Raw genomic sequence first — 27,757 nt, 5'->3', positions numbered from 1 at the left:
AGAGAAACATGTATACAAACGGATGAAAGAGTGTATAGAGAGCGTTGCCATGTCAGATTGAAAGGTACACCATGTGAAGCAGTCCTTGGGGAATAGCTACTTTAGCAGACGTTTACTATGCCTACAAAAACAAAGAGTTGCGTCGCAAGGCTTTGGTAATCCAATGACGAGTGCTTGGTGTGGTATCTTTGCATCATTAATTTTGTAGTTTCAAATCTATTTTAGGCTGCTGCCTTATAGGGAGATTAGAGTTGGCAACCTGTTTAGCTAAGAATTTTGGGAAATGCTATGCCTAAATAACCGTGTAACTTTAATATTGTGTGTATTTATCGTTTTTTTCGTGTTAATAAATGTTTTACTATAATTAAAAATCTCTTAAGGTGTTATTGGATTCAATTCCTCGGAGTTCAGTGCAAAGGCCTTCTCGGAATAAATACAAATCGCCTCAATTTTTGTGATAAAGTGGGCAAGTTTCCCTTGTGCATTTGGTCCACCTGGCATACATCACCTGTCATACCGAATGCATAAGAAGCATTGCCGAGAAAGTTCAGTCACTTCTTTCCGAGGATGACGGGTTTAACTTATTAAGGCAGTTTGGTCCTGTTTCCATTGCAGTTGAGAAGAAAGCGAGGTGACCTTAATGAATCATACCCGGTCCCGAAGGGACATGATCAGTTGGAATCGAGAAGGAGGGCACAGGGTAGAAAAACGAGAGGTCTCCATTTTAAGAGGAAATGCAAGGCTTTTTTTTTTTCTCCTCACAGAGCGGCGTTCTGTGTAATTTTACTTTTTGCTGTCTCCATGGACACTTTCTTTCACCCAAGGCCAGGATATTAGGCGTTTGCATCGCGTGGATGTTCTGAATGTTCATGAAATGCGAAAGGCCCTTTCTCACTTGACATACATTTTCATCCACCTGCTGTGAACGGAATTGAAATTCACCGGTAAATGTGATCGAACAGGTTAGTTTTTTTTTCTGTAAAATGCACTTTATTTTTAACTTCAGCGAACATTGCAAATACAATTTAACCGACCAGTGCACATTTTGATGTCCTTTTCACTTTGATGTATTTCGTGACTCTGCTGGCTGCTCTATTACATGCATCCAGCACTGCCTGTGTTAAAGAAATAATCACCACTATCATATTGCTCATTTTGCTCCCAAGTTCAGTCTGATTTATTATTCATTCATGGGATGTGAGCGTCGCTGGCTAGGCCAGCATTTCCAGCTGCTCCTCAATTACGCTAGAGAATTTGGTGGTGTGCTACCTTCTTGAACCGCTAAAGTCCATGTGGTGTAGGTGCACTCAGAGTGCAGTGAGTGATGGAATTGCAGGATGTTCACATCAGCATCTTTTTCTTTCTTCTGGACAACATTTGTTGTAAGGGACTTAAACTAAATGAATAATTGTCAGTATGGAGTCCCTATCTGAAAGAGGAAATGCACCCGGTAGAGCTTTCACTAGCCTCATGCGAAAGCAAGACTCGGCATGGTTTTGTAAAAGGGAAATCATGTTTAACCAAGTTATTAGAGTTTTTTGAAGGATAAGCATGTGTTATGGATGAAGGGGAGCACATATGCGTAATATACTTGGATTTTCAAAAGACATTAGACAAGTTGCCACATCGAAGGTTATTGCAGAAAATAAATGTCATGGTGAAGGGGTAAGATATTGGCATGGAGAGAAGGCTGGCTGGCTGTGAGAAAGCACAGAGTATGCATATGTGGGTCTTTGTCTGATTGGCAGGAAATGAGACTGGATAGGGATAGGTGCTGGGACCATGGATTTTTTTTGCAATTTATATCAATCGCTTAGATGAGGAGAGTTAAGTCATGATAGATAAATTTTCAGATGGCACAAATAGAGGTGAGAAAGGACTGAAGAATAAATAAGGAATGTGCAAATATAAATATATGGATTGAGTGATTGGGCAAAAACCTACAAATGGATATTAACGTTGGAACATTTGAAGTTGTTCACTTTGGTAGGGAGAATAATAATAATAATAATAATAATAATAAACAAATTATTAATTACACAGAGAACGACTGCAGAGTTCCAAGCTGCAGGGGGATCAAGGTGTCTTGGTTCATGAGTCACGAAAAGTTAGTATGCAGGTACAGCACTTAATGTAGAAGTTGAATGCAATGCTATCCTTTATTTCTAGAGGATATGGAGCCAAAAGAAAGGCTGTTAAGCTTCAGTAATACAGGGTAATCATGACTGCAAATCTGGAGTACTGTATGTCCTTTTTTTCCCCTTTCCTTTAGGAAGGATGGAAGTGAGTTTGAGGCGGTTCAGAGCGGGTTTACTGGGTTGATACCTGGAATGAGCGGGTACCTTATGAGGATTGGTCGGACAGACTGGGTGTGTTCCTTGTAGGACAGTGAAAATGAGATGTTTTTTTTTTCTCTCAGGTGATTATTTGACCTCAGAACATTCGACCTCAGAAAGCAGTGGAGGCGCTGTCATTTAAAATTAAAAAAAAAAAGTACAGGTAAATAAATTCTTGTAAGGCAAAAGATTCAAAGGTTCTCAGCGCAGATGGGAATGTGGAATGCGAAATACAAACATATCATCCATGATCTTGGTGAATGGAGGAACAGCCTCGAAGATCCATTCGATTTACTTCTGCTCCTACTTCCTATGTTCGTAGCAAATGCAGGTATTGGAAATCTGAAGTAACAACAGAAATTCATGTTATGCTCTCCAGATACTACTGCTTCCTGGGAGAGAGAAAATATTAATCTTTCAGCTCTGTAAACCAAAGGTGCTGTCTGAGCTGCTGAGTAAAGCCAGCATTTTCTAAAGGACGAAAGTCACATGTTTAAATTATAGCTTGGTCCCTAGATTCATTCTAGCAGAGAGTCAGCAAGATTTCTCTATACACTCTGGAGCTTAGCGTAATCAGTGATGAGGAGAAATTTCTTCAACAAATGTTTATGTATCTTTGAAGTTCCCTACCACAGCGGATGGGGAGAGCTCAAAATATTTAAACCTGAGATCCATATATTATTGAATACTGAAGGGATGAGGGGATATGAGAATAGCCCTGCACCTATCCATCAGTCCGATTGGAAAATGAAAATGTTGCACAGAGAGATCAAGGAGAGGGAAACAGAGAGACAAACAGACAGATATTCAAAAGGTAGAGAACGACGGGCAGAGACATGTGTCGCAATATTATTGCTTCATTAGTTGGACATGGCAAAGAGAAAGACTTCCAGAGAAACAATGACCCGCTCAGAAAATAGTTCAGAAAGTAAGAAGCACACATAATAATAACGCATTTAAAATGGAGATAGATTTCAATGCGAGGAAGTAAGCATTGTTATTATGAACTTTGCGCTATACTGTAAAAGCGAGGCTTTTATAAAGTGTGGATGGGCAGAGAGACATTTCCCTCCTTATACACAACGCTCATAATGTAGCTCGAAAAACATATTGAATATTTTGGTTTCTAAATCGAGAAAGAGCCTATTAAAGCACCGGGGTCATGCAAGAACTTGAAGTACTGCAGTTACACATTCGTAAGCAATCTTGTTAGCTTTGCTCACCACTCTTCAGCAAGGCATTAGAAAGGGACTCGAGAACGTACACTGGGACGTTTTCAAGGATGGAATAGTTCTATTATGAAGGATTGTTGGAGAAGCTTGTGTTGTTGTACTTCGGACATAAAAGGTTGAAAAATCACCAAATAGTGGTATTCCACATCATGCGAGATTTGGGGAGGGTAAACAAGGAAAAAAGCCCCTCTGCATGTACGTCAATAATAAAGGTCATGGATTCAAATTCGTTGGCAAAAGTTATGCAGATGAAGGGAGCCGAGACATTTCCACTCGGAGTTGGTGGGATCTGGAAGGCTTGACATGAATAGGTGTCAGAAGATATTTTCGTGAATAATTTTAGATAGAAAATGGAAAGGCCTTTGCAGACGAGCATCTTAGAAAACCACAATAAACAAGAACAACACAGTAGCAATAAACAAAAACAACGCACACATGCACAAATACAAGCGCACAGAAAATTTGCCTGCACATACCGTAGGGCACATCTAATTAGGCTTAAAGTGGCATCGACAAAGTGAGAGAGGGAGGAAAAGAAGGCTGGCATTAATTTAGCTGATATTTGTGGTATTCATGACAGAAATTTCGTGAACACACGGAGATGAATAAGAATGAGGAAAACGACTTCTGTTGTTGAAAGTTGTGGGATATGATTCCGCATAAGGCAGAACTCTTCTCTAAGGAACTTGGTCAAATTTTGAAACTTAGCGAGGAAAATAATTTGCGTAGTCGCAAGGATTTGAATCTGATCGAAGGTACCCTAATGGATGTGTATTAGCTTTCAGTACTCGGCCACAACTACGCAGTTTAGCAGTAGATAAACCACACTGATCACCGTCCAAAACAATTCTCATTATGTGTCTCTCTTTCGTATGATTTTGACTTCGTGTGCTGAAAATAAATGCGTGTCATCCTTCTGCTGGTTGCAGAGAGATGTATTTTCGATGTTTCTTTTGAAACTGGTTTGCTGCAGAATTTTTTTTCTGCCTGTTTCTTTCCTTTTCCCAATCACTCATAAATATATTTACACACAACGCAGATATTTACAAATACTTTGAGAGATAAAACACTCACACACGCACATTCATTGAGAACGAGCACACCGATAAACATAACATCCAATTTCAAACATCACAATGTTAATTATAAATATTCGTACATTCAGAACCTGCTGTAAATCAATTCGGAGGTGCCGCAATAGTTGCCTTAACGGTGCAACAGCAAATAAATATTTTGTTGACAGAAACACAAAGATAATCTAATTATATTCTACTATCATTTTCCGTGTTCTTTCTACAATTTAGTTTTGAGAAACTACCAAGAATAGCGCTTGTGGATTCGATAGGATGGATCGAAAGGAACTGTTCCCTTGGACTTTGTGTGTACACGGAATACAGGAGACAGAATGGGAAGACACTGGACAGTAAATGCAGAGCCAGTCAGTAAGTATATGAGAGTACACAAGGATTATATATTTCAGGTACCATTTGTGAAATGAGGACATTTTCTAGGTTGTGAGAAACAAGGGGCTGTGGAAAAGCACATTGGTTTCGATCTCCAGGTCCAGGGTTCACAAACAGCCAGTGTGCATGTACAAATAAAACCATCTTAAATCTCCACTTCTAGACTTTCATATCCGAGTTAACAATGCTTACAATCGATGTTTAGACAACTGCCCTGAGTTTGTGGCTTAAATTAGAAAACAGATCCATGCAACTAACGGAGAGGCTCAAAGCATGCTTTGAATTGTTTTCCAATACTTTGCAATGTGCATCATTGTTCACCTCTTCTATGGCTTGAAACTCATTGGGAATTCTTTATCTGTGATTGTGATGTAGGACAGGGCGAAATGAGAATTTTCACGAAGCTGCAATTTTGGCAACAGGATCAGCTGGAATGGTCGTGAAGCCTTTAAATCCATGAGGCACAAGTTTCTATTTCTCGTGTTCTTGTAGATAACACTCAAAGGAATCACCCTGTTGGCCCTAGAATGCAAAGAAAAACTGCTGATTCACAAATAGGATTTCGGACTGTAGTCGTTTACTTCAGGAATTCAGTTTTGATAATCATAGAAAGGTATAATCATATAATGGATACAGCACAAAAGGAAGCCATTCGTCCTGCACTGTCTGTGCTGGCTCTCTGATGGAGTAATTCAACCATTGTCAATCTCCCGCCTTATCCCGTGCATTTTCTTTTTTCCTTTTCAGGTCTTTTCCTTGTTTCTAGTCTCTTTAGAAATAAAATGAAGGGTGATCTGATCGAAGTTTCTATTCCATTTAAACCACTTGTTAGGTTATAAAGGGAGATACTGCTTTCCCTGAAGGAAGGAATGGGGCTGATTCATGTCATGTTGCTGGCACTGACGCAGAGCGATGAGGTCTAAGCACACCAAGATTAATAAATAAATAAATAAATAATACAGGAAGGTTTTTTCACAATTAGGGCAGCTGGAAATTTAGAAAGAATTTTTAAAAGTTGATCGAATCTACAATAAATTCCAGAAGACACTATGGTTTTGCAAATCGAATAGACATATCTGTCTCTTCTGCTCTTCTAAGAACTCAGCATCCCTGACTTCTTTATTTCCTTTTGCATCACAGCGGGGAAAACACCTCTAGTCAAAATGTAGTGTCCAAACCCGGACTCGAACAATAGACCCTCGTATTACATATGTTAGGTTTTACCGATTGAGCTGGAATAATCATTCTTCCAATAGCTGCCTTCGCCACCTGACATGAGGCATTGCAACCACTTTTTGCTTTCATTCCCTTATTTGCTAATCCATCCTCGACAGCGCATTTCCTTTATAGGCAGATCAGGAGCGTCCCTTTGGCTTTGTTTATCAAATCACCTAATTTACACCAACTGCTTGCTCCTAACTCGTGGCTTGTGAGGTGGGGACTATTGTTACCCAACCCTATCTGCACTGACCCTTGCTGATTGTGTTTACTTTGGCGAGGTGTTGACTTGTAGAAATTGGAGAGGGAAGATCAAAACCCACAGAGATGGATCTTGCGAATGGGTAAGCAATTCCATATGGTGTTTGTTGTGGGAAAGTGTGATGCTAACCCTTTTAAAGCAAGAAGGCTCATTGGGGGAAACGTTCTAAATTGTGAGAATCACAAAAATAGCGGAGTAAGGATAGAAATGCTACACAAATTTTCAGTTGGTCTAGGTGCAACGCTGAGTGGGAGGCAATGATCATAAGATAAAGGCAAGACAGTACGGATGCTGGAAATATGAAACAAAAACAATCAGTGCTGGAAAAACTCAGCAGGTCTGACAGCATCTATGCGGAGAAAGGCAGAATTTTAGACACCATAGGACCTATTCAGAACGCTTTTGGAAGAGTCATATGGAGCTGAAACATTAACTCTATCTTTCATTTCACAATTGATGTCAGAAGTGTTGACTTTTTCCAGCACTTTTTATTTTGGTATCCATTTATGTAGTCTTATTTTCTTCTCTTCCAGACAGTCTGAACGACCTCGTAATTCCACACGTTGTGCTAAATCTGTCAGTTGTTTCCCAACGCAATGAAACTATTTAAACCCCTTTTCAGACCCATTGCATCGTCCCCACAACTTAATGTCCTATCTACCTTTGTACGTTAATGAATTTAGCTCGAATCCAGTCGGATCTTTCATCGAATTGATTAAGACCAATCGTAAATAGTGAAGACCCTGCAGGTATTCCCGTGGTCCTCCAGTATGTGCAATTTGTGATCCTGAAATGGGTCCATTTATCACAAGTCTTTGTGATGTGTTAGTTATTCAGCCCATTTTCATTGCTAACATATCATCTCTTCCCCATCCTCACCGCCTCACTGCCTACTTTTTATATATTAAGCTTTAATGTGGTACCTTACAAAATGTGTTTTGGGAGCCCAGACTCTCTACATCTGCTAGTAATCCATTAGCCACCCTCTTTGTTACATCCTGATCGAGCTTTACTAAATGCGTCCTTCACATTGTTGCGAGAAGAGGATAGAACATGTCCTTTATCAGTAGGATTGCCGCTTGTAAAATTTTATCAAGAACAGGTGAATTCTGATCATGTTAGACTCATTAACAAACGCCTTTTTTTTTTTGGTTACTCGGTGCCCCAGCACGAAAAAATGAAACATCGTTTTATTTACAGTAACTGAACAATTATTGGTAGATTTTCTGCTTCAGCGCACCCAGGAGCAGCAATTGGGAAATGGCGCATCTCAGTTCATGAAATTCCCTCCTTTACAATCACGAAATGGAATGTACAACACGCTCAGAGTTAATGCTTAATGTGCTAAGGCCAAGTCTCTTGAGTGCAAGTTCCTCCTGGACACTGGGTTAAACACTTGAGGCTGGATACTCAACAGAATTTTTGAACAGTGTAATCAAGCACTCTATATTTAAAATTAGATATTTCTGTTATTGGCGCCAACGCTACACTAACGTTTTTGTTAGCAACCCAAATTTAGCTTTACTGATGCTAATCCTATTCTAACTTTATTGCGTATGACACTACTGTGGTATTAATATTCCTGAACCTACTGTATTATTGCTGGTAGTGAGTAATCTCTTTGATTGCTGACAGTGTTTGTACACAAACGTAAATGGCAGTTACACTAGGCTAACATTACAGACTGGGACCTTTTTAAAATGAAGACGATTCGAATCCTGTCGTGTTCTGTGATGTCCCTACATCTCTAGAGACTTGCAATGTTCGTACGTGGACGCTATTACCAAGACATGAATGCAAAAAAGACTCATGGGAATGTTTCCACGATATGAATGGTTGAACAATCAGACAAACTGGTCAAACAACAGCCTGACATAGTGTTACACACTGAATCGTTGCAATATTCTAGAAACCATTGCAGGCCATGTCCTGCTCCGCCAGCAGGGCCAACAACACCACCACCCCACCCCGTCCAACACAAACACACACACACACACAGACACACAAACACACACACACACACACACGCGCGCACACACACACCAAAGGAGGCAGCACAGTGGCGTGCATTAAACAGGGAGTTAGCTTTGGATTACACAAAATTGTATCTTGGACCACATGAAGTCTCCTAATACCACTGCAAACAACGACGAGGAAACCTCCGACAGATTAGCACCTACTGTTACCTTAAACTTCTTTAGAATTCTTTCGAGGCCATCGTTACCAAGTTCAGCAATTGTTTGCCCATCTCTAATTGCCATTGACAAACTATTGATGAACAGCCTTCCTGAACCACGACAGTCCATTCTGTGGGAGTTTAGTACAATCGAATGACTTGCAAGGGGACAGTAAAGAGTGAAGCAGATTTCCAGGCGTTTGAAGTGACATGTAGACCAGGCTAGCTCAGGTCGCGGGATGTCCTTTGCTACTGATGGGCATTAGCAAACTTTGTGCATATTGAATATCTTTTGCAATGGATGGGAGGAGTGTGTAGCTCATACAAGTCCTCTATTCCACAGGTCCTAGCATTAATGCAAATGTTTAATTCATGTTGCACCAACGTTTTCCTTAATTTACAGGGCCTATATCCAACTCTGCCAAGCTTCTTGGCCTTCCAAGATGCAAAGTAACATTAAATATTAAGCCCCTGTTCGTTGCCATCCTGCAGCCATGCCTCTGTAATGGCTACCAGATCACACATATGGAATTCCATTTTTAATGTAAATTCTCTGTTTTTTTCATGAACGTCACGTCCTGATCACCATTTCCTTCTGACGACTGGGCCATTTTGCCTTGTCTTCTCTACTTGTTTTGTCACATCTTCCAAAACTTGACTTCTTGCCCACACGATTTAATATAAAGCTCCTTCCAATGCCCAAAGTATATGATTTGGCAGAACGCTCGTGCCATGAAGTTTCAGGTAAAGACTTCTCGAAAGATACAGCTACCACTTTGCTGTAATGGCTGTAAGATTATAGATGTTTATATCTATTTGTGCTGCCAATATTTTTGTTAGTTTATGAACGCTTTGTGAATTTGGGCAAAGAGCTTTTATTTCATGCTTTTGTAAATCCAAGCCTTATCATAAAAATAGACCTTCCCCATTCATGCCATGCTCTGACCATCAAATTCAGCATTACCACATCTAAGATGCCCCATCAAAGGAAATAACGAAAAATATAAGCTCATGGCATAGGGTTTACATATTCACCTCCATACGAGGTAGTTCTACACGGAAAAACAAAGTATTATGCATCAAATTTTCGTTTCTTTTTTTCTGACAGACCAGATGTAATGAGCAGATTGCAGCAGGTCTTAACGTTGGAGCCTTAAACTTTACAGTGCTCATCAATGACTTGGATGAGGGGAGTGAAGGTGTGGTACCTAACTTTGACTGATTATATATAGGTTGAGTAAGTGGCCAAAAATATGGCAGAAAGAGTGTTTTATATTCATTCATGGGAGATGGACGTCGCTCGCCATGGCAGCATAGGTATGGCCGGAATTCGAACGCTGGTCCCCAGAGCATTTTCCTGTTTTTTTTTTTGCATTATTGGCCCAGCGACAATACCAGTGTGCCATCACATGTGGGAAAATGCAAAGTTGTACGGCTGCAGCATTCCGAGTGCAGAGAGGTCGACGTGTTCTTGTGCTTGTGTAGCAGGAGATTAGCATGCAGGTACAACAACTAATTAAGAGAGCTCATGGAATGCTGTCTCATATTATGAGAGGAATACAGCATGCGAGCAATTAAGTTATTCCTCAGTTCAATATGGCATTGGTGAGACCGCACCTCAAGGATTGCTTGCAAATTTGGTCTCCTTGTTTCAGGAAGGATGCACATGAATTGGTAACGTTTCAGAAGGGGGTCACTGGTTTGATGCCTGGAATGTGCGAGTTTTCAAACGAGGAAAAGCTTGACAGTCCGGGCCTGTTTCTACTGGAGATTTGAAGAGTGATTGGTGATTTGTTTGAAGAATTTGAAATCCTGAACCATCGAGAAAACATCGACATGGAAAACATGATTCCATTTGTCAGTGAATCCAGAACTTGGGGACTTTTTAATCTTTGTACCGAGCTCTTTCTGGACAGAGATGAGGAGATTTCCCTTCTCCCAGACTCAGGTGAAAGCGAGTTCATTGTACCTTCTATGGCAGACGTAGATGGCTCCATGCTAAGAAAATAAGTCAACCATTGTCGGTATAGGTTTGAATGTAGATATTGAAACATAAACATATCAGCCATGATGTTATTGAACTGTAGAGCAGGCTCAATATGCTGAACGGCCAACCTGTGCTCATATTCAGAATGTTTGTATTTTTTGCTGTTCTTGCTTGAATAACTTCCTGTACGATGCCCAATTTGCTCCCCCATCCTGCATCCACTATACCCATCCATATAGGCTACAAGAGTATCGAAACTTTGGACAATTTAAAAAGCTGAGGCTCCGACACTTCAACCTTCTTGGTCATCATAGCAGCATCACTCGCAGTCAGATCCTCCTGCCCTGGCCACTGATCCTATCAGAAGACCCTATCCCAAATTGTGTGACTGACGACTTGTAAATAGGGCAGGATTTTCCTGCACCACCAGCAGGCTGGATCGTCCGCCACTACATTCCCTGTTCCCGGCACCTTTACAACAGGTTTGGAAAGCCCAACCATCCAAATAAATATTCTTTTCCATGAAGCATAGCACTGTTTGCAGGTCGACCTCCAGATCACTGACAATGAGATCAATTGCCTCGAGATGTAGACAGACAGTACAGGCAATAACGCCCTGGGTCACTCTGTTTACCAGGAAATCACATATTCTGCAGTCGCAACGTGTAACCTGCCATGCTTTCTTTATCATGTATAATAAATGAATTCTTAATTAATTTGTAAGTAATGAACACTGCTTCAATGCCATTTGTAAGCATTACTAGAACCATCGTGTCATTGCACTTTCTCACAAAGCACATCAGTTCTGAAAATGAATAAATGTGTGATGTCACATTTTGATTTCTCGAAGAATGCGACTGCTCCATTCTGGAGCCTCTGAAAGGAATGGATTGGAAAGAATTTTTAATTTGCCTTGATGTCCTTTTTCGCACGCTTTTATGTGTGGTTCTTACCTCCACATGGTCTTGTTTTTGCCATATCTGCTAGTTGGTAGTTAGTGCTGTTAAGGCCTCTTCCTCCCCCACAACCCCCCACCCCCCGCTCACTGTTGGATATTGTATTCAGGTCCTCATTCGTCTGTTCTAAAGTGTTTCATTACGAGCCATGTCTGCATTTTATTTTTTGTGCACTGGGCACCCGTTTAGTGTCTGCCAGGCCCTGCGTTTTCCACAATCCTCCACCATTTTTGTCCTGTAATTGCAATGCATGTGCCAGTTATGTTTGAACTTTATCGCTGACATTGCCATGTCCTCTGTTCCCTTTTTAATTTTCCTTGCTTGCTTTCATCTACAGGTCTTTTATACTGCTGCAGACATTTATCAGAATCTATCTCTCAGCATCTGATTCAGAATTAAATTGACTTGCTTGGCTCGGTAGATTTGGCCTTCATACCCAATTAGTTTTGCGATCAAATTATATATTTTTCATAATTCTTTTCTACTTTATTGTAAAGTACATTTATACGGGTAAATATAGGTTGTTTTCTGTGTTAATTAATTACATTTGTAATCAAACAGGTTACAGGCTTTAAAACATCAAAAGAAGCAGTTGCTTCACACCTGAGGTGTAACGATTGATGCTGCATTAGCATGAAAGGTATGAATGGAATTTGCATTTTTAGATAAATTAAGGGTTATTTTCATTTTAAAAGGATGTTAGTGTGTTTAAAATTACCCATGTAATCAATGCAATTGAATGTGTTTAATTTTTGCAGACATTGTTGAAAATATATGTTGGCAATATAAATATTTTAATATTATTAGGAATATGGAGTTTCAAAGACATATGGAACAACAGATTCTACATATTAATAAGATTCAAACATATATAGAGGTGAACAAAAGTTTATGTGTTGGGTGGCAATGAAAATTCCAACAGGACTGAGTGAAATAGACATAACGAAATCTCCAGAATTTGTTCATAAGTCTGCTACATAACGAAATGGATGTCGGGGAAGATTAATTTTGAATTGCATTGTCCCATTGGCGTTGGGTAAATTTGCGTTTCCTATTTCAATTCTAAATTTTGTTTTGGACTGCTGCCTTAAATGAAGTGCATTTGGGAGTCATGCTATTCAGGAATTTGAGGAGTTATTGTCGTGGAAAGTATTTTGTCGTATGACATGCATACTTGAAATCATTTGTATCTTGCTAATAAATAGTTGATTTTTTTTCTACATCTCAAAATTCTTTGTGGATTCATTACTTTTGAATTCAGTGCTAACATCTTGCAGTGAGTAAAAATGGTAACTCATTTCTGATAGCTTGATCAAGATTCAATCGTGGATTTGGTCCACTGGTTACATATCTGCAGTCACTTCATAAAATATTAGTATTTTTTGCCGGATATTTGAATGTCCTTGATTGGTTTGGAGTTGGTGAATATAAAGGGTACGATTACAAGAAGCACATTGAATTCAGGAGTTGGGGGACTGATTTTAACGAGATAAAACTACACACATTGGCTGCATCCATAATTAAAACTTTTTTGGGAGTAGAAACTATAATTGTGATTGCGTTACAAAAAATATCAAAGTGCAGGTTAACAGAATTGGCGAATATGTTGCTGTTGAGGCTGTAGGTAGCAACAAAGCAAACAGGCATATTTTAAGTTAAACTCGTGAAGGCATGGCATAAAGCAAAATTTATGGGCCTGACAATATTCCAGCAACAGTAGTGATTACTTTTGCAACAGAACTTGCAGTACCCCTAGCCAAGCTGTTCTAGTAGAGCTACAACATCGCATCTATCCGGCTATGTGGAAAATTGCCGAGGTATGGCTCAGTATTTGAAGTTGGAAGTCATATATGACACTAGCTTGTCAGAGCAGGAGAAAGTCAGACTTCCGTTACAAATGAATAAGCATAAATTTGAACCAGCAATGGAAATTCATTTTAAAAAAGCTGGGACTAAAGGTATTATAAAAAGGTGCAGAAAAGAAAGAGAAACATGAAGTGTATTTAAAAGATAAATTAAAGTGTGAAAATTCGACCTTCAGAGAGAAAAGAGGGCAATGGAGGAGAGGAAGAAGGAAGGAGAATGAGAATGCCAGCTTAACATCTGGACTGTAAAGCATAGATCCGAGGCTGACGAAGTTTTCGATGATGGGAAAGACTTCAACCTAAAACCCACTGGGGAGAGGTTAAAAGTCGTGCAAAATCTTCCGAGGTTTGAGGACGGGGATGTAGAGGCGTTCTTCAGTTTATGTCAAAGGATAGCTAAGCATCTTTAAAGGCCACAAGAAAACTGTGCGTTTCTTTTACAGTATATGTTACTTGGTAGACCTCATGGTGTTTATGCTTCACAATCAAAAGAATTTAATTGGATTATGTTGCAGTAAAACAGGATTTTTTGAGTGCAGAAGAGTTGGTTCCTGGAGGGTAAAGGCAGAACTTTCGCAAGAAAAAAATCACTCTTAGCAAACTTGTATTGTGTTTGACATCGTAAAACAAAGTTATTTTGACCTGTGGATAAGGGCATTCAAAGTAAAGACAACACAGGCTTCTCTAAGAGAAGTAATTCTTTCAGAAAAATTTTGAGATTTGGTCCCATTAGTCAGGAGTAGTCATGTGAAGGAGCAGAGCCTTAAAGCACTATAACAAGCAACAGGGATATCTGATGTTAATCAGTTAGTTCATAGATATAAGCCTTTATTTTGTAAGATTTTATAAAATCAGGTAACCGCAGAAAGCGGGAAGGTGAAATGAATGTAGGTAGTAAGGGAAGAGAAGGTGTAGTTGGGAATTCCTAGGGAGTTTTGTCACATAATACAAAAGGAAGGTTCTGAGGGTGAAAACAACCCACGGTACCTGTGTATCTTCATTGTAACAAATTTGGCCATACGAAGACAATGCACTGGAGATTAGTGGGAAAACCTGCTGCAATAACTGGAATGCAGAAAAATTCTGGAATTAAGTGTACTGTGGCTTTTGTGGTCCAGACACAGGAAAAAAAAAGAGAAAAAAAAAATGTGGTTTACATAGAGCTAATACAGGAAGGATCAGTGATACATAAAGAAGTAGGAGTGTGTTAACAACTTACTCGGGGGGAGCTCTGAAGTCCTGCTTGCTGAACTGCTTAAACGTTTTGTATGTGTAGGGTTAGTTTTTACATGTGTGCAGCGTGGAACAGGTAAAAACATCAACATTTTAAGGGACACAGGGGATGGTCAATACAAAATGATTTGGGTAGTGTTATTGGTATCTCAAGGGGAGCATTGCAGGAACACGTGGTAATTAGTGGGGCCATGGAGATGCTAAACCTTTTCCATGCCGCAAGTTAAATTTAAACAGTGAGTCCGAAAAAGATGAAGAGATTGTTGGAGTACAAAATTTTCCATTGTGGAGGTATACTTTATTTTAGATAATTATATAGCTGGGCAACTGGTGTGGGTGAAGCATACTTTATTTGAGCAGTCTGTGTTATGCATTAAACAGAAATGTTGAAGAAAGAGCATCTTGGATTGTTTCCAGATTGTGCACTCACAAGGTCACTAGTTCACACGTGGAAACAGGAAGAAGAGCAAGGTTAAAGACAGGAGAAAAATGTCGAAGCTCAATCAGCTGATACGATCTCTGATAACATTGTTCAGGGAGAAAGAATGGAAGATAATGAAGCTGAAGTGTTTACTTTAAGCCATTTGGTAGAGCCACAATTAAAAGATCCACATGTTAGACAGGATTTTATATATATATATATATATATCAGACAGCTTACTCAGAAACAGAGGGAAAATGTATTCCAAAATGGTACTACCTGAAGGGCAATATGTTAATAAAGAAGTTGTGACCATATCAAGTTCTGGCGGGTGAAAAATGGATGTAAGTGCATCAGGTTGGTATATCAGCTGGGTTTATAAATTGGGCAGTAAGAGTAGCTCTGGGAATTCCATTAGGGGGAATTTAGGAATTTGAAATACACAGAAGAGAGAAAAAAATATTTCAATTGGTCTGGATTGCATAGAGATGTAATGACATTCGATAGATCATGTCACACATGGCAGATGATAGGCAACCCACCAGCAGTAATCAAGCAAGCACCTTGAACCCCAATTCCATCACTTGAGGAACTTTTTTTCTAGTGTTATGGATGATTGTGTAGGACAGCTCCCTAAAGCGAAAAGTGGAAAACAGTGCTTACTATCAGTAATGGATATGTCAACATGGTTTGTAAAGGAGATACATTTGGGAAACATTACCGAAGCAAATTTTGGAGGAAGTGACATTTTCTTTCCAAGAAACACGCTTTACCTAAAGAAATGTAATCCGGTCAGCGGACAAAATTAATGTCATAGCTGTTTTCAGAAGTAACGACCTTCTTGGGGATAAAGAATATGACCAACAACCTATCATCCTGAATTATAAGTGGCTTTGTAAAAATGCACCAACATTTAAAAACAAGTATGACGGCTTATCAACAAGAATGGATTGGTTTAGGGGTGTTCCACTCGTGCTGTTTGCTCCTTGTGTTGCTCCTCATGCATCCATTAGATTTATTCCGTTTGAATTAGTTTAAGGTCAAGAGGTAAATGTAAGAGTAAAGTTCATTAAACGGAAATTTGTTGGTCAAAATTCGGAAAATACTTTCCATGATTATGTATCAAACTTCGGTGAAATATTGACCATAGCATGCTAGCAAGCTAGGGGACATTTAAAGTCAGCAGAACATGTGATTAAAGTAAAGGTAGAGAGGAGAGCCACTGCTCGTATTTTATTTTTACATGAGGAAAATTTTACGTTTTGTCACCAGATCTGGGTGAATCGTTAAAATGAAAGTTTATTGGGCGTTACAGGATTGACAGAATACTGAGTGAAATAAATTATAAAATTAATACTCCAGCTAGAGGGAAGACACAGTGTGTGTGTCATGCAAATATGCCCAAATATCACTGTGACAAAGAGAAGCAAATGGCGGCATTGTTGTGGTAGATTAAGCGAGAGAAAATTATAAATGAAGGATTCTGAAAGTGATTTTCATTGAACCAAATTATTCATATGGGATACTTCAAATGTAAAGGTATAACAAAGTTATCTTCCAAACAAGCTTTGAAATGATATGTAGAAAGTATTGCACTTGTACAAAGCTACTACAGGAAAAAATACTGAGGCCAAATTTAACTACACATGATTTTGGTGTAGGGGAGTAAATTTCAGTCAAATAAACTTCCTGATAGATTAAACCCACCAAATTTATCACGGGAAGAGAAAGTAATAGAATTCATGCTTAAAATTACATTATTTTGTCTCAGTGCTGTAATTAGATTTTGCATATTGTGATGGTACCACAACCAGGTGGAACTCAGAACTGTGAGGGGACTATTTTAAATTGAATGTTGTGACAAAAGTTGATTTTTATCCTATACCATAGTTGGGAGATTCCTTTCAGGCATCGGGGCAATCAATCTTCATCATAAAATCTGACTGGCTGAAGGATATGGGCAAGTAGAGTTATCAGAGAAGGCAAAGGAGATATCGGCTTCTTTTGCGTTGCCAAGTTGATTACGTCAGTTTAATTCATGCCATTCTGTATGAAAAATGCACCAGCAACATTTCAAACATTGAGAAAGTCATTGCAGGGCTGCGCAATTGGACTATTGTTTTGATGGTTTGATAGTTTTCAGCGAGGCGTGGAAGAGCATTTACAACTGGAAGAATTATTTAAACGACTGCAAGAATCTAATTTGGTGGTGAAGTGGATTTGCAAAAGCACAAGTTACATGTCATTTGACCTCTTATGGTGGCTACAAGAGCTGTGAATGTCAAAGCCAAAGTGGGATTCGCCGTTCCAACAACAAAATGAGAAGTGCTAAGATTTCTGGTACTGATGGGTTTAACTGGACGTTTATACCACATTTTAACTGTCCGATTGCTCCATTGGCTGACCGATTAAAAAGAGAACATCTAGCTTCAATGAACACTGGAGAGTCTGAAGTCATGTGACAACTGTATCAACTAAGACACCAGTTTTGGCAGTAGGTACTAACGCCAATACTTTAAGATGGCTGTTGATGCAACTCATGCAGGCAAAGGGGCTTTACTGTTGCATGAATATGGAACTGAAAATAAAAATCATGAAAGTTGAAATGCATAACAAAGAATATGTTAGATGATCGAAAAGGAGACACGAGGCCTGGTCTTAGCATTGCAAAATTTGAAGTTTAATTCCAAATAGTTCAAACGAAATAATTGCTTATACAAACACCAATCCTTTAAAATATCTGGACGGGTTTCGAGGCCGACGTGCAATACTATTCAGATGAAGCTTATAACGGCCAGCACGCAAAGCACATTCAGTGAATTCGACTGTGGGAGAAAGTCTAATTGCAGCTGCATTCATGCTTACAGATGGTAGGGAAATTGAAGATTTCAAGGCTGGACAATAGGCTGAAATAACTTCAGTTGATACAAATCTGTAAGAATTCTTTGAGGAGATAATGAGTAGGTTAGACAAAGGAGAGCCAATGGATGCTATCTACTTGGACTTCCGAAGGCCTTTGACAAGGTGCCGCACAGGAGGCTCCTCAGCAAGATAACAGCCCATGGTATTGGAGGCAAGGTAATTGCATGGATAGAAGATTGGCTGTCTGGCAAGAGGCAGAGAGTGAAGATAAGGGGGTCCTTCTCAAAATGGCGGTTGGTGACCAGTGGAGTTCCACAGGGGTCAGTGTTGGGACAACAGCTTTTCACTTTATACATTAAAGATCTAGATGAAAGAACTGAGGGCATCCTGGTTAAGTTTACAGAAGATACAAAGATAGGTGGAGGGACAGGTAGTTTTGAGGAGGGGGCAAGGCTGCAAAAGGATTTTGACAGGTTAGGAGAGTGGGCAAAGTAGTGGCAGATGGAATACAATGAGGGGAAGTGTGAGGTGATACATTTTGGTAGGAAGAATAGAGGCAAAGACTATTTTCTAAATGGGTAGAGAATTCAAAAATCTGGAGTGCAAAGGGACTTGGCAGTCCTAGTCAAGGACTCTCTTAACTTGCAGGTTGTGTCAGTAGTTAGGAAGGCAAATGCAATCTTGGCATTTACTTCGAGAGGACTAGAATAAAAAAGCAGGGATATGCTGCTGGAGCTTGAGAAGGCTCTGGTCGGAGCACATTTAGAATATTTTAAGCAGTTTTTTGCCCAGCATCTCAGGAAGGATGTGCTGGCAGTAGGTTGGGTCCAGAGGAAGTTCACGTGAACGATCCCAGGAATGAAAGGCTTAACATATGAGGAACGTTTAAGGACTCTGGGTCTATACTCGATGGAATTTAGAAGGATGAATGGGGATATGATTGAAACTTACAGAATATTGAAAGGCCTGGATAGAGTGGACGTGGAGAAGCTGTTTCCATTTGGAGGAGAGACTAGGACCCGAGGGCACAGCCTCAGAATAAAAGGAAGACCTTTTAGAACAGAGATGAAGGGAAACTTCTTTAGCCAGAGAGTGGAAAATCTATGGAATTCATTGCCACAGAAGGCTGTGGAGGCCGGGTAATTGAGTGTATTTAAGGCAGAGATAAAAAGGTTATTGATTGGTAAGTGGATCAAAGGTTACAGGGAGAAGGTGGGAGAATGGAGTTCAGAAACTTATCAGCCATGGTTGAATGGCAAAGCAGACTCGATGGGCCGAATGGCCTAATTTCTGCTCCAATGTCTTATGGTCTTCTGGTCTAAAGGACTTGCATATCTATTGTTATTTTAATGCATTCATCTGGTCATGTATAGGCTCATCTATATAAAGTATATTAGGTATTGGAAGATGCGTTAGGAAATTTAGCAGTCTTTTAAAATTACAATGTGAAGAAAGTCTAGTAATATTGATAATATTTCTCTGTTTTACTGCGAAGTAAATTTAGGGGAGTATGTATAGTTGGGCCTGTGAGTAATTTAATTGCTTATCTCTGCACGTAGACGGTAAGCGGTAAATCATCAATACATGCTTGGTGCTTGAGAGCTAATGAGGAAACAGGCATGTTGGCTTAGAACGATAGGTGTGAAGGGATTTTGTAGTTTTAGATTAATGAAGGAAGATATCGTTTTCAAAGAGAACGTTGCCTTCTTTCAACTGACCAGATAGGCAAGGCTAATGAATGTGTTTATTTCCGCACCTCCCACCACCCCAAAAGCTTACTGACAATATATAATGGCAACATGAATATTTTCATAGTATGATGAAGATACAGTTTCAAAGACATAAGGAACAATTGAATTTATGAGTTAAAACAGTGTGTAACATAAATACAGGAGAATGAATTTTTATGTGCTAAATGGCTATGTAAAATCTAACAGGAGTCTGTTAAATAGCCGTAATGAAGCCTCCAGCATTTGTCTGTAAGTCTGCTTCATAACAAAACACGGGTTGGGGCAAAGCCGTTTGGAATTCCGGTATCAACTGTTTTTTTTTTAATTTGCTGGGCCCGTTTTAATTCTGAAATCTATTTTGAATTGTTGCCTTAAAGGGGTTGTGACCAGGGGTTAGTTTAATTAGGAACCTCAGTAGTTCCTATGCCAAAAAGCAATTTGTAGTCTTATGGATGTAACTGAAATCATTATATTGTCTTAAAATATATTTTAATTTAATTTTTGAAACCTCAAAAGGTTTTGGAGGACTTATTGCTTCTGAAATCAGTGCACACGTCTCTTAATATGTGCAAATTGCAAAACGGCTCTTGCAGCGCAATCAAGTTTCCCTCGGGGATTTTTGTCATCCGGCATACATCTTCTGCCATGTTATATCACTTTTCAGGAGTATACCTAGTCTTTAACGTCACTGTGTGCTCCTTGAAAACTTCCACTGTTCCGACTATGATATTGAAGAATCTGCTTTCCGTTCCTTCCAATTAAAATCACAACTCATCTGATGATCTTAGCCTTTCTTAATTTCTGAACTCTGTCTCTATGTTTGCAGTCACAATGATCACTATCACTGAAAGGTTCTGTACTGATCCATCTTCCACCTATCCAGCTTCGTTTCCTAGGCCCAAATCTCCAACGATTTTATGGGAATTTAGCTCTGATCTGGGATATTGGACGTTTTCTAACAGATCATGGAGAATTGGTCAGTTCTTGGATCCCCTGTCATATGGAAACACTGCTTTATTTCAAATCACTAAATCTTCAGTTGTGGAATTCTTTGCAGTTCTGTCTCACTGTATTCTGACCCTTACTTTGCTGGGTACCTGGTCAGTTAATAATCAGTCAGTTACTTGATTTTTGGTTAGACACTGGCCATTTTCTCAGCTTGATTGTCATTACATGGTCAATTTCTGAATGATCCAGCAAGTTATAGCCACGAATTCAATTGCCAACCTATGCTCACTAAAGTAATCACAATTTATTTTCAATTTCTGGATGTTCGGTTCGGCTATCGGCAGGTAGCCAATTGTATTCAGGACAGACAACCATGTTCTGGAGAATAATAAGATCATGATCAATTAGTTAATTTGTGAATTTTAAGTAAGCTCTGTTGACTTCAGCTGTATTTGGGCACACAACCTGAATGACATCTGAATGTCAATTTCTTGGTGAGCGGTCAGTATTTGCTCAGAAAATAGGTTTCTGAGTCCTTGTTCAGATTAATGTCAGATGCTCAGATTCTTTGAGCTCAGTCAGGCTGAAAAAGTATTTTCAGCTATTTTTTGATTATTTTTTCACAAGTAGATTACCGTGTAATCGTTCAACCAGATATTCAATGAATTGTGAGATTCTGGCTAATTGGTCAGATGTTGGTTTTTTGGTTGCTGCGATGATAGGTCAGCTTGAGGAGCCCAGTCAGTTTGTGGCAATTGTGTATTTTACTTGCTATTTGTGCAGATTCTGCTCAATTGCTAGCTCCCGATATTCAGTTTGACTGTGCTGAACAGGTCATGTTTAGCCTGGTCTTTCTACTTTTGTTTTTGTCCAAGTCTAAGCCTTTCCACAGATTGCTGTTCAGAACTCAGTTCTGTATTTTGCCAGAGAGTGGCCAGTATGTCAACATTGGAGTTTTCAGTCAGGGTATCATCAGGTAGTTATTTTTCTAAGTTTATTTAGGACATTTTATTTTCACTAGGCATCATGTTTATTAAAAGTTTGCAGCAACATCACTGATTGCATTGAGGTAGCTTGGAGAGGGATATACTGATAGGACGAATTCATTTACTCAATGACCCATCAGAGAAACAAATGTAAGACCTTGAGACAGGTCTAATAATGTTCAGAACAGCAATCCCATTAGTTGGTGGGGCGAAACAGCTTTCATTTTAACGAGTTACTATGATCAAAATATCTGGTCTTCGGGTATTCTTTTCTAAATTAATTTCAGTGCTAAACATATTGCTTCATAAGAGGGATTCAGGTCAGCTGCCGTGATGTAGTTGTTCAAATGACTAAAAGATAATAAATTGTCGGATGTTGCAGCCTCAATAACACGTTGTTATCTAGGAATACTTAAGATTACGCATCAGAGATTTATCCCCTCTGAGCTTCAGCGAGTCTATCTGTAGCATGAAGGAACAGAACGCTTCACAAAGAAAATGAATTTAAAATTTTACAGTTTCCGCAAAATATGCTATTTGATTCTTGCTGCCATTGGTATTCCTCATAAGTAGTTACAACCAAAATGGGTAAACATGATGTTAATTGATTGTCGTTTATTTGCTCAGTGATTAAATGTTATTTACATGTGGTGATCGTCAGTTCACTCAGTGATAGCATTTTGTTAAAGCCAATGTACTGCAGCTTTTTAGCTGAAAACAAATCTGTTCTTTTCAACTCACAGGTTTGCTGAATTATGGAATTCTATCATTTCGATTAATATCTTGGAATATTAACAAAGGCTCACTGCAGGAAACTCGGTAAGGGAAGTATTTGAAGGGTCTGTCATTGCAGAATTACACTGAGCACAGTTCTCTAACTAGCGTGCAGCACTTTACAATGCCGAATATGTTTTTTTTAGGGTAAATATGTCAGTGAGATTTGCAATGAGAATGTGCTATTGACTGTCATGTAACAACTAGGGTCCACGTGGAAATCACCCTTTAAAATGATTGATATATGACCTGTTGGTGTTCAAATCGTGATTAGCGACTGTAATTGTGGACAATGGGAAAGCCATTCATCATTTGTTGAAGTTGTTTATTAGTGTTAGTGTTTTCATTCTGAATGAGCCACAGCGAGAGAAATCGTTGTTAATGATTCATCAACCGGCAAACATTTGGAAAGTACTGTTGCATTCTTCAAGTCATCAGTGCAATTAGATGGTCGTAATCTAAGAATAGCCACTCTAGACATTTATTTGTTTTGTTTCTGATTATACGCCTTCTCCCAAAATGATACTCAGAGTAAGTTGGTAATGAATGCTCAATTACATTACTTGGGATTTGACACGAGGTATAACAGCCTCTCATTATCCAATTGTGGCTATCGGCAATTGGTTGAGGTTTGAGGAATTAGTCCTTATGATTCAGAAGCTCAAAAGATGTAAATTTCATCATGTTCTACACTTGTCCTAGTGAAACATGGAAGCAGAGGCATGTATAACTGAAAAACATAGTTGACCACGTTTTCCTGAATACATAGATCAGTCTGAGGCAACTAATAATAATAAAGATGATGATCTTATTAATAATAATAATATGCAGAAGAAGAAGAAGAAGAAGAAGAAGAAGAAGAAGAAGAAGCAGAAGAAGAAGAAGAAGCAGGAGAGGAAGAAGAAGAAGAATAGGGAGAGCATAAATATTTTACTTAACAAAATACATAGTACAGAGCCTCCATATATGAAGCAAGCTGGTATCTGAAATTTTATGATAGAGCTCATAATTGTCATTAATTAATGGACAATTTACAGTGAATTATCTAGGAGTAACAGCACGTCATCTCAAACATCCCACATGTTAAGAAGATTCACTTTCTTACTAATCTTTGAATGTTGAAGACTCTCCTGAATTCCATACTGGAACTGTAAAGTCGCTCAAAAGGCGACATGTTTCCTATATGTCTAGTCTATCACACACAATCATCATTTCCAAGGCATTTATTAAAGTCCTTTGACTTTCTCTTACTAAGTGAAAATATCCACAGGTTTTTAACATTTCACTGACGAACATAATTTTTCAATACAAAAACACAAAGATAATTACTTGGAAACAACTCAGCAGGTTTGGCAGCATCGGCGGAGAAGAGCACAGTTGACCTTTTGAGTCCTCATGACCCTTCAACAGAACTAAGTTAACTTGGGAAAGGGGAGAAATATAAGCTGGTTTAAATGGGGGAGCAGGGTTTTTTGGGACAAGCAGCCAGTAACAGAAGGATATAACCGAAAAATGTCACAGACAAAAGAACAAAGAGGTGTCGAATGTGGTGATATAATCTAAAGGAATGTGCTAATTAAGAGTGGAGAGCTGGACAGGCAAGGTACAGATAACTCTAGAGGGAATAGTATGAAATAAGACGAAAAGGGCATAAAAGGTAGAGGTAAAGGATGGGCGGAAATACATTTTAAAATAGTGGAAATAGGTGGGAAAAGATAAATCTATATAAATTATTGGAAAAAAAAGAAGCGGGAAGAAACGGAAAGTGGGTGGGGATGGAGGACTGAGTTCAAGAACTAAAATTGTTGAACTCAATATTCAGTCTGGAAGGCTGTGAAGTGCCTAGTCGGAAGATGGGTTGCTTTTCCTCCAGTTTGTCTTGTGCTTCACTGGAAGAATGCAGCAAACCAAGGACAGACATGTGGGTAAGAGAGCAGGGTGGAGTGTTGAAACGGCAAGTGACAGGGAGGTCTGGGCAATGGTTGTGGACAGAACAAAGGTGTTCTGCAAAGCAGTGATCCATTCTGTTTTTGGTCTCTCCAATGTAGTGGAAACCGCATTTGGAGCAACGAATGCAGTAGACTAAATGGAGGGAAGTGCAAGTGAAATGCTGCTTCACTTGAAAGGAGTATTTGGGCCCTTGGATGGTGAGGAGAGAGGAATTGAAGGGGCAGGTGTTGCATCTTCTGCGTTACCATGGGGAGGTGCCGTGGGAGGGGGTTGAGAAGTATGGGGTGCTGGAGGAGTGGGCCAGGGTGTCACAAAGGGAATGATCCCTAAGTAATGCCGCAAGGGGGTGTGAAGGGATGATGTGTTTGATGGTGGCATCATGTTGGAGTTGGCGGAAATGGTGGAGGATGATCCTTTGAATGCAGAGGCTAGTGGGATGATAAGTGAGGACAAGGGGCACGCTATCATGTTTCTGGGAGGAAGGAGAAGGTGTGAGGGCAGATGCGTGGGAGATGGGCCGGACACAGTTGAAGGCCCTGTCAATTACCGTGGTTGGAAAACCACTGTTAAGGAATAAAGACGACGTGTCAGAGGAGCTGTTTTTCAAAATAGCATCATCAGAACAGATGCAACGGAGGTGAAGGAGATGAGAGAATGGGATGGAGTCCTTACAGGAAGCGGGGTGTGAGGAGCTGTAGTCTAGGTAGCTATGGGCATTAGCAGACTTTTAATGGATATTGGTGGGCAGTTTTTCACCAGAAATTGAGACATAGACGCCCAAGAAAAGAAGGGAAGTGTCAGAGATTGACAATGTGAAAATGATGGAGGAGTGGAGATTGGAAGCAAAATTAATAAATTTTTCCAGGTCCCGACGAGAGCATGAAGCAGCACCAAAGTAATCATCAATGTACCAAAGAAAGAGTTGTGGGAGGGGGCCAGAGTAGGACTGGAAGAAGGAATGATCCACGTACCCCATAAAGAGACAGGCATAGCTGGGGCCCATGCACGTACCCATAGCCACACCTTTTACTTGGAGGAAGTGAGACGAGTTCAAGGATAAATTGTTCAGTGTGAGAACAAGTTCAGCCAGACAGAGGAGAGTAGTGGTGGAAGGGGATTGTTCGGACCTCTGTTCGAGGAAGAATAAGAGAGCCCTCTGACGATGGTGGGTGGGGGATGGCGTTGTAGAGGTATTGCACGTCCATCATGAAGAGGAGGCGGTTGGCCCAGGGAACTGGAAATTGTTGCTGTATTGTAAGGTGTCAGTGGAATCACGGACGTAGTTGGGAAGGGAATAGACAAGGAGAGAGAGAAGGGAGTCAATATAATGAGAAATTAGTTCCATGGGCCAGGAACGGGCTGACAAGATCGGTCTGCAGGGACAGTCCTGTTTGTAGATTTTGGGTAGAAGGTGGAAGAGGGCTGTCTGAGTTTAGGCAACTATCAGTTTGGACGCTGTGGAAGGAAGATCTCCAGAGGAGATGAGGTCAGTACTGGAAACAATGGTTCGATGTTCAGTGGTGGATTCACGGTCCAGGGAGATGTAGGAGTATGTGTCTGCGAGTTGATGCTCAGCCTCTGCAAGGTATTGGTCAGTGTGCCAGACAACTACAGCACCACCCTTGTCAGCGGGTTTGATTACAATGTTAGGGTTGGACCTGAGAGAACGGAGTGCAGTAAGTTCAGAGAGAGATCAGTTAGAATGGGTGAGAGGAGCAGAGAAATTGAGATGACTAATGTCACGCCAACAGTTCTCAATGAAAGGATCAAGAGAAGTTAAGAATCCAGAGGGAGGGGTCCAGGTGGAGGGAGAATATTGGAGGTCGGTAAAATGATCCATTGAACGGGGAGAGAACTCTTGCCCAAAGAAGTGAGCACAGAGATGAAGGCTGCAGAGGAAGAGTTCAGCATCGTACCGAGCCCAAATTCATTGAGATGAGGGCATAAGCTTATGAAACTAAGCCATTTGCTGAGCACTGAATGTTCAAAGTTGGAGGGGGGAATGTCAGGGTGTATAGTGAATGCACGGCGGGGCTGGGATTGGAAGATGGGGTGTGGACAGAGGGACAGGCAAGTGTGGCGGGTCCTGGATTGGTGTTGATGTTTGTGAGTTGGTGGAGCTTGCGTTCCTTAGCAGTTGAGAGAAAGAGAAAATGTTTCTTGTTGAGGCATCAGATGAGACGAACAATGAAATGAAACTGGTGGCATGCGCAGTTTTGAATAAGGGTGCGGCGGTGCTGCGGGAGGGAGAGGTCGAGTGTGTTCAAATGGTGGGGCGTGGCACTGAGTGTGGATCTCAGAATGCGATTGGTTCAGCAGTCCGAAGAATGTTGTATGTCCCGGAGATACCTATAATCCTGGGTGGGTTCGAAACATGAGGGATGACATTTCAGTTGAATTCCACGTAGGGTAAACCGGGGACGGAGACAGTAACTGAGAAAGCAAATATGGCTGTGAAAGCGGGTTTTAGTAAACACCTTGTCAAACACCAGGAGAGAAATGGCAAGCAATGAAGGTGAACAAGGCAAAAGAGAGATTCCAAAATCCTGATGGAGCATAGAACATAATATCTCAGTTCTGTACTTGCATTTTAAATTCATTCTTGCACGTGATCTGGGCGTCCCTGGAAAGGTCATTATTTGTTTCTACTCTCCAATTGCCCTGAACTCAGTGTTATGCTAAATCATTACAGAAGGCAATTAGGAGTACAATGATATTGTACTGAGCCATGCAGGGCAGAACAGGTAATATTGACAGATTCCTTTCCCTAAAGCATATTGGTGAACCAGAGGACCTCGATGACATCTGAGCAGGGCTTTCAATAGCTTGCCAATGAGAATAGAAAATAGTGGTCAATGCCTTCATGGTCAGCAGTGGCAGACGGTGGTTTCACTTTGATGTCATTACCTGCAAATTCCACCAGATGCTGAAGTGGGGTTTAACACTTTGCCAGCAAGTAATTAGTTTGAACTTCAGGTTAGTAACCCAGTTACATCACCATGCACCTCCGTCTCTCCGATAAGTCTTGCTTGTAAAAGAGCACTATGAAGCTTGCCCAATATCTCTTAATTCTGTTGATACTGTTCAGAATATCGCATCAAAACCCTACCTAGTTTCAACTGATTGAATTTGATCACCTTTCATTCAACAGAAACACCTGGAAATACAAGACTATGCAACTCATAGGAAAGCCCTCTCCCCCCAGGAACAACCTTCTAATGCTTCGTTGCATTATTTCTGTGGAAGTATGTCCTTCCTTATGTAAGGAAAGCAGAAACTTTGCACAGCAATCAGAGAGCGGTCTCAGCAATATACTTTGTAATTCCAGTGAGAATTCTTAACAATCACTTGCTGAACA

This window comes from Carcharodon carcharias (assembly GCF_017639515.1).
Source record: "Carcharodon carcharias isolate sCarCar2 chromosome 24 unlocalized genomic scaffold, sCarCar2.pri SUPER_24_unloc_2, whole genome shotgun sequence".
Taxonomy (NCBI): domain Eukaryota; kingdom Metazoa; phylum Chordata; class Chondrichthyes; order Lamniformes; family Lamnidae; genus Carcharodon; species Carcharodon carcharias.
The sequence above is the reverse complement of the archived record's forward strand: the minus strand, read 5'-3'. Positions refer to the sequence as shown.